Genomic DNA, 8,808 nt, shown 5'->3' on the forward strand with positions numbered 1-8,808 from the left:
CAAACTCGCACAATATTGTGGAAATCCGCTATTTGTAAGTTTTACTAACATTACTTAACTATAAGTAAACGTATAATAATTGACTATATCTTTCTACGAAATCCGAAACTCCTGGGTGGTAGGGCTTTGCCTTGCTAGTAGGGCTTTTTCTTGCTTCCAGTTTAAAGGGCGAGTGAGCCAGTGTAACTACAGGCACAAGGGACATTACATCTTAGTTCCCAAGGTTGGTGGCGCATCGTGGAGTTAATACCTGTTGACTTCCAAGCAGGATATATTAATTTAAATAATTTTATTTAATTAAAATGACTTTGTATTTTTTAAATGTTAAAAAAGAGTAACTACTGAGTTTCTTGCCGGTTCTTCTCGGTAGAATCTACTTTCCGAATCGGTGGTAGCTTCACTTAATTGTCAAATGACGATTCAAATGTGCTTGTAAAAGCCTACTTGAATAAAGTTTATTTTGATTTTGATTTTGATTTTTTGATTGACGATGTACGGAATAGTTAATGTTACCGCGTCATTGTCTATGGGTGATGGTGAATACTTACATCAGGTGATACCATATTCCGTATCAGCTCAGTTCGGGAGACGACCTCTCTCTAAATAGAGGAAATCCTCCTAGAGGTCTGTCCTTTCCCCTTGAGTAGCATAACGCCCATACTACGCTTTAGTGCTACATTTTTTGAAAATCCGTCTGGACTTTGTGTTCGAATTTGAAGGTTGAGTGTGCTAATGTAACTGCAGGCACGAGGGACATAACACACTTTCCAAGGTACCAACCTTGTTTTGTACTGGTGATTTGAAGAATAATTAGTATTTCAATGTTTATAAGTATTGATGTACACTTATCACTAGGGGATCCATTTGTCAGTCCACTTACATATTACAAAATATATGTGGCTGTATTGTGTAATTCTTTGACTATTTTGCATGATGTGAAAAAAGTTAGCCATACGGTTAAATTTCATAATCAAAAATGTCATAAATAAAAATTTTAACAAAAAAAACAAAACACTATTTTAAAACAAATGAATATGCACAAAAAGTAATAAAAATAATTGCGTATTTAACATATTTTTTAGAGTCCCCCTAAGTAAAATTAAATGAAAAGTATTAGACTACTTAAAAGTCGATTTACGATTATATAACGTAGTTATAGTTATGAGGTAACAAACATTAAAAAAAAGACTACAGACGGTTTGACAACCTCCTCCTTTTTGAAGTCGGTTGAAAATAGGCTATTTGACAATGCACAAAATACAGTTTCAGGATTAACAAGGAAATTACTACGACTATGCTAATCTTCAAAATTTAATTGAGTTTGTTTCCTCAACTGTTCCAATCAATCTCTTTCGTGTCTTCTCCATCCTACGTGACATTGGCGAAATAATCTGTGCCCTGTCACAACTAAAAGCCATTAAACCAAGAATTGAATTGAATTGAAAAGTGTCAATTATTGTAATCAGTATATATTATTAGTTTATAAATGGCTATTTACTAACAAAAGTTGAAAATAATACTTAATTTATTCAAAAATCCATAAACAAAAATGCAAATTTTCAAACGTTTGTCACGTGACACAAAACACTCCTGATTGGCCGGGCTTATGATGAAGTCACTTTTTTGGTAAAATTTGCTTTTCTACAATATGAACCACAGATTAAAATACAAGAAAGTGACGTCACCGACCCCGTTGCTGCACCGTATTGTCCAAGTGGCGTTTTTGCGCGCTATTTAAATATGGAATTTTTAATATGATATTTTTCGGCAAGTATGTACTAGAAATAAAAAAAAAACAACTTTTGTTAAAATAAAAAAAAAAATGGATTTTTAAAAACCAGTCAAATAGCCAATTACGCATTTGTAAAGTCAGAGTAAGAAAATCTTCGTCAGTTCTTAAATTAATTCCTTTATCAAGTCTTCAACTCTTACCACCTTTTGAGTCTAAGCATCAAATCATTGCGACGCAACATGTCACTCTCGATCGGTAAAGCAGATTATCGCTCATAATGAGCCCACGAAAATTGATCTTAAGGTGACGAACCTTTTCTTACCCCGACTGAACATAATATAAAACAATGTTGCTTATCGCTGTTTGTCCCTGTGTATGCTTAGATCTTTAAAATTACACACCGAAACCTACGAGATAGATCAAAATAATGTGCACCTTAAAAAGGTCTTTAAAAGTTCGGAATGGTATGTGTCTAATTCTTAGGCATAAACCACAATAATCGTTTTTTATCCTTTACCCTTTAGGCGAATAATGGCTTATCTTCGAAGCGATTTTAATTAATAGAGCATAAATCCTTATGCAATTACGTATAGTATGACACAAATTAGATGTAGCATCGGAAAATGCAATGAAATGTATATAAAACCGATTACTGCCGATTTACACGACCAACAGAAATAGCTCCCTATCACGCCATTCGACGCTATTCGTCGCTATAGATTCTCGCGTGCTTCTAAGAGCATGTAAATCGGCGTGTCAAATTGACGAATATATATGGTCATATGATATTACAAGTAATCACGTTTGTGTGAAGATCATATTCACATAAGTAATAGGTATTGATAATTTGGGATAGCGTACTCAATTCGGATGTGATCGGTTTTACGAATTTTGCCAATGCTACATCTAAGTTGTGTCGTACTATACTTAAATATATTGTGCATTTCATAATGACCATTGTGGCCCTAAAGGGCTGTAAACAGTATGTTATTTAAATGAATATTTTCGAAGATATTATAAATATAAAACGTAGGTGTATTGTCGAATGACAAAAAAGCTTAGAATGTTGTGAGACATTTTGTAGTCTATTTAGTATTAGCATTCCATATTTGTGAAGCCGGGTAGATTGCTGATACTACAGATAATATCTAATAAATTGTGTCTTGTGAAAAGAAAAAATATATCTTTAATAATATTTTAATCTGAGAATTATTAACATGACATCAAAGTAATTATTGTATATACTACTACTACTACTATTACTATTGACGACCACCGTGGTCGAGTAGTGTGAACACTGGTTTTCATGTGTACGCCACTCCGAGGTCCTGGGTTCGATTCCCGGCTGAGTCGATGTAGATTATTATTAGTTTTCTAACTTGTCATAGCCACATAGCCCACCGGATTAGTAAGCTGAAGTGGCAGTGGGCTGGTCATATTTGTCGTAGAACCGACAACCGTTGGGGAAAATGTGTTGGAGAGTGGAGACCGCGTCTCGGCAAACGTAGTGTAGGACGTCTTCAGGCACGGTGAAGTGACGATTTACGCAAGGCGGCAAGCAGGAGCTGGATGCGAGTAGCCGGAGAAAGACCACAGTGGCGTGCACTTGGAGAGGCCTTTGTCCAGCAGTGGACAAAAACGGGCTGATGATGTGATGTGATGTGAAGTTGTCTTGGGTCTGGATGTTTGTGGTACCGTCGTTACTTCTGATTTTCAATAACACAAGCTCCTTAACTACTTACATTAGGATCAGATCAGATGTTACAATATTTAGAATTTTAATTTTTTTATAAATCTGATTTAATGAGAATTAGTAAAACTAAGTCTAACTATATAAATTTTACTTTTAAAGTGTGTTTCAAAATTAATATTTGACTAAAATTGTTACTATTTTTTGTTATTTCATTGTTCAGACGAGGTGAACCATTGCAGTTCTTTTGTTTTATGACCTACCATCAGAAGATTGATCTTTTATTCGCAACAACAAAACAACAACAGCCTGTAAATTTTCCACTGCTGAGCTAAGGCCTCCTCTCCCTTCGAGGAGAAGGTTTGCAACATATTCCAACACGCTGTCCCAATGAGGGTTGGTGGAACACACATGTGGCAGATTTTCTATGAAATTAGACACGTACAGGTTATCTCACGATGTAATTCCTTCACCGCTGAGAACGAGATGAATTATTAATACAAATTAAGCATATGAATATTCAGTGGTGCTTGCCTGGGTTTGAACTCAATCATCGGTTGAGATGCACGCATTCTAACCACTGGGCCATCTCGTCTCTCGATCACTTACTTACTTCGAAGAATTCTTGAAACATAATTCTTTACTGGTAGCTTTTTATTAATTTACAAACGAACGATAAAATTTGAAGCCTTCATTCTGAAATATTTCTTTTTGTGTATTTTATTTTATTTTCATTAATACAACTAGTTTAGGATTTGATCAACTTAAAAGGAGATGGACCATGGACCAACTTAAATGGAGACATGATATGTCCACATATGCTTCGCTGCAAAATAGAAAAATGGAGAAAACAGGTAACAGTTCGGTACCCAAGAGACGGAGTTAGGAGTAGAGGTCGCAAAGTAAGAAGATGGGACGATGAACTAAAATTGACCCTAAGACCCTTTTGGATTAGAGGACCAGTAGACAGGCAGCAGTGGCAAGGAACTGGAGGAGGCCTTTGCCGTATGGCATACCGAAATGAGAGACAATATTTAGTAGAAAAAAATATATAATATTCCCTTTTAGCGTAATTTCTGTGTAAACTTTTGTAATTTGTAAATTTCGGAAATAAAGGGCTCTGCTATAAGACAACCAGTAGATGCAATTAATGTCACATCAAAATAAAACAAAAATCATTTCAAAATTAACTCAGCAAATGTTCTACTATTTACAGACAGTCCAAGCACTATCACATTGCACAATATGTATTTAAAATATGAATTAAACATAAGTAATTAACTATTATATAATAAATAAATTTACTTGCTGGTAGGGCTTTGTGCAAGTCCTTCTGGGTAGGTACCACCCACTCATCAGTTATTCTACCGCCAAACAACAGTACTCAGTATTGTTGTGTTCTGGTTTGAAGGGTGAGTGGGCCAGTGTAACTACATGCACAAGGGACATAATATCTTAGTTTCCAAGGTTGGTGGCGCATTGACGATGTAAGGAATAGTTAATATTTCTTACAGCGTCATTGTCTATGGGTGATGGTAACCACTTACTATCAAGTGGCCCATATGCTTATCCGCCAACCTATACAATAAAAAAAAGAAAAGAAAAAATAATAATAATAATAAAACCAATAAGATACACCATAAAATTAGAAATAAAATTCTTTAAAAGACTGAGGATCACTATCGTAACGTGTCTGAGACTTTTACTTGATTGTGACTATTGTGTTTGATACAAATAGGGCAAATAAACCTGACGTTAAGTGGTAAAAAAGGTAGTCATGCTTACTAAATACATTTACAGGTAATGACGCATCATTTTATATAACTATATGTTACAATTTAAAACATTGCCATTATATATTTATAGAACAAAACAATAACAAAGTATGTAAAACTAATAACAATATAACTTAGTTTAAATAGCCCAAACAGGTACAATGGGAAAACTATATAATGGACAATTCTCTGAACCGCCTGTTTCCTTAAAGCATAACTTCTGTTTTCCATGTCGTCTTTTATGATATACTTCACCACACCATAGGACCATATCAGGACTAATTCTTTCATGTGAACAGATGCCATGTCACAATTGTAGATCAATTTGTCCGTTTCAGATAACTTGTTGTGGAGACCCATCGTGTTATCGTCGTGGAAATTCCATTCGTTGTTTATGTAATACGCCAAAACTGACGATAGCGACTGCTCCAATTTGTATACTTTTAATAATCTGAAAAATAAACAAATGAATTCAATCCTTCTAATTCCTATAATTAAGTAAAGTACGACAAAACTTAGATGTAGCATCGGCAAATTCAGATTTACACACCCAATAGAAAGTGCTGTATCGCGCTATTCGACGCTATTCGTCGCTATAGATTCTCGCGTCAGTTCAACTCGAGAAAGCAAGTGCGTGTAAATCGACGCGTCAAATTGACGAACATATTAGGTCATATGATATTACAGGTTATTACGTTCGTGAGAAGATCATATTCACATAAGAAACAAATATTGATAATTTAGGATAGCGTACTCAATTAGGATGTCAACGGTTTTACGAATTTGCCGATGCTACGTCTAAGTTATGTCGTAATATATAAGATTTGTAATATTCTGTAGATGTACTTATCAAAATACAATATTTGCAAAGAGGAATAAGACAAATCTCAGTGATCTATGACTTAAATTACAAATAATCGTTCGTGTAAGACAAAGAAGACATTTTCAAAGTTATAAACAGACTAAAACGCAGTCAAAGCGATTATATAAGACCTCTGTGGTCTAGGTTTTTTTAGCAATGCTTAGTAGCAATGCTAATCTTTCCGGGTTATGAAAATGTACTTGTAGTTCACATAGATTAAGAACAATTGCTCTATTAGCTTACTCAGAATTGCATGTAGCTGAAATTGGTCATGTGATTTTTATATCAAATCCATTTTTATCATTAGCAGGATTGACCAAATTACTTGAACAACATTAACAGTCTGTAAATTTTCCACTGTTCGGCTAAGGACTCTTCTCCCTTCGAGGAGAAAGTTTTGGAACATATTCCACCACGCTGTTCCTAACACATGTGGCACAATTTCAATGAAACATGCAGATTTCCTCATGTTTGCCTTCACTGCCGAGCAGGAGATGAATTATAAACACAAATTAAGCACATGAATATTCAGTGGTGCTTGCCTGGGTTTGAACCCGCAATCATTAAGATGCACGCGTTCTAACCACTGGGCCATTTCGGCTCTTACTTGATCAAATCTGTCAATAATAAATACCTCGGTTTTTGTCCAATCAACAGACAACACCCATCAGCTATAATCGCAGGAATGAAATGGAATATCACTGAAAGCAGTGAATATAATAACTTGTGTCGGGTAAGGATTACGCCGCAATACCATAACGCCTTCGATGGCACATGGACCCTTGCTTCATTATTCACAACATCGTGAAGTTCGGCTGCAAAATGGAAAATATTCTTCATTAAAACATACAAATATATCAAATACGACCAAATTTCCTTGAAATTCGGAAAGTATTATGGGACCAATCTTTCATCAGATATTCTACCGCTAAACAAAAGTACTTAGTATTGAAATAAAACTGGTTTTAACGGATTTGAATCGCGTATATTCATTATTTTTAACATCCCGACATTTCGAGCACTTTACAGCGTTCACGGGTAGACCAATATACGCGATTCAAATCCGTTAAAACCAGTTTTATTTCAATGTGAAATAATAATCGCAAAAATCTAAGACAAAATTATACTTAGTATTGTTGTGTTCCGGTTTGAGGGTGAGTGTAACTACAGGCACAAGGGACATAACATATTAGTTGCCAAGTTTATGTGTATAATGCATGTACAATATCGTAGATGAACATTAATCATTTTTTATTTTAGGGCTTCTAGTACTACAGGCACAAGGGACATAACATTTTAGGTCCCAAGGTTGGTGGCACATTGATTATGTAAGGAATAGTAATATTCTTACAGCGTCATTGTCTATGGGTGATGGTGACCACTTACCATCAGGTGGCCCACATGCACCGCCAACCTATATCATAAAAAAAATAATTAAAGACTTGATATCGCTCTGAATAATACTTGTAATTCTTTACGAACTAGGTAGTAAGCAAGTTAAAAGTTAAGAATTATAAGGCAGGTACCTATACTATAATATTATGAATGTGAAAGTAACTCTGTTCGTTTTTGTCTGTTGCTCTTTCACGACCAAACATAAACCGAATTTCATGAAATTTGGTATGAAGTAAAATTGAATCCCAAGAACGTACATAGGCTACGTGCCTGATACATGACAACCAAAACTCTAAACACTAGTACATAAATTGGCGCAATTAATTCAAGACATAATTCAACAATACTTACAGAATTTCAGTGGATTTCTGTTGCCACTAACTGTATAAATAACTTGCTGTTGGTTTCCTTTATTATATCTGTCGTGCGTTTCCATCGCTGCTGTTATTATAATATTGCTGACGATGTCCACAGGAACGAAGTCGATTATTATATCATCAGATAGTATAGTATGCATGATGCCTAACGCAAGACCGAGAATCATCTAAAAAAGGGTATAGTTATAATATATGTTTCACTTCAAACTTCTGAGTGTAGATGTACTACTAATATTTAATAAGTGGAGTGGAGTGCTCGGACGAACCAAGGGATTTCCTTGTAATTCTTCTCCTGGATTAGTTAATAAATATACTTGCTATATTTTGATGGATGATCGATCATAATAATATTAAGTATGGAAAAAAGTTAATCTAATATTTAGGCAATTATAATATTTTACTAGCATAACCCAGTAGACTTTGTTATTTACATAAGAACATATACAACTTAGTGGTAGGACTTTGTTCTCCCGACGGGATAGGACCACCCACTCATCAGATATTTAGACTTACTGCCAAACAGCAGTACTCAGTATTGTTGTGTGTGTGATATCGCCAGTGTAACTATACCAGCGACGTAACATCTAAGATCCCAAGGTTGGTGGCGTATTGGTGAAATAAGGAATGGTTACAGAGTAATGTCAGCCAGTCTATGGGCTTCGGTGACCACTTAAAATCAGATACTTGCCTACCTATACCATAAAAATGGGAGAGGAAGCCTTAGCCCAGCAGTGGGAAATTTACAGGCTGTTACTTTACTTCATACCAAAAAAAGTATTTACTAACTTTTTTGGTAATAAGTGTAGCCAAAATCTAAACAAATATGCCTAATAATATTCATTTTATTTATATGATTTTTTTTTCGACGACCTCCGTGGTCTGATAGTGTTTATACCGGTTTTCAAGGGTACGCCACTCTGAGGTTCCGGGTTCGATTCCCGGCCGAGTCAATGTAGAAAAGTTCATTAGTTTGTCAG

Source organism: Vanessa cardui, chromosome 29 (assembly GCF_905220365.1).
Source record: "Vanessa cardui chromosome 29, ilVanCard2.1, whole genome shotgun sequence".
Taxonomy (NCBI): Eukaryota; Metazoa; Arthropoda; class Insecta; order Lepidoptera; family Nymphalidae; genus Vanessa; species Vanessa cardui.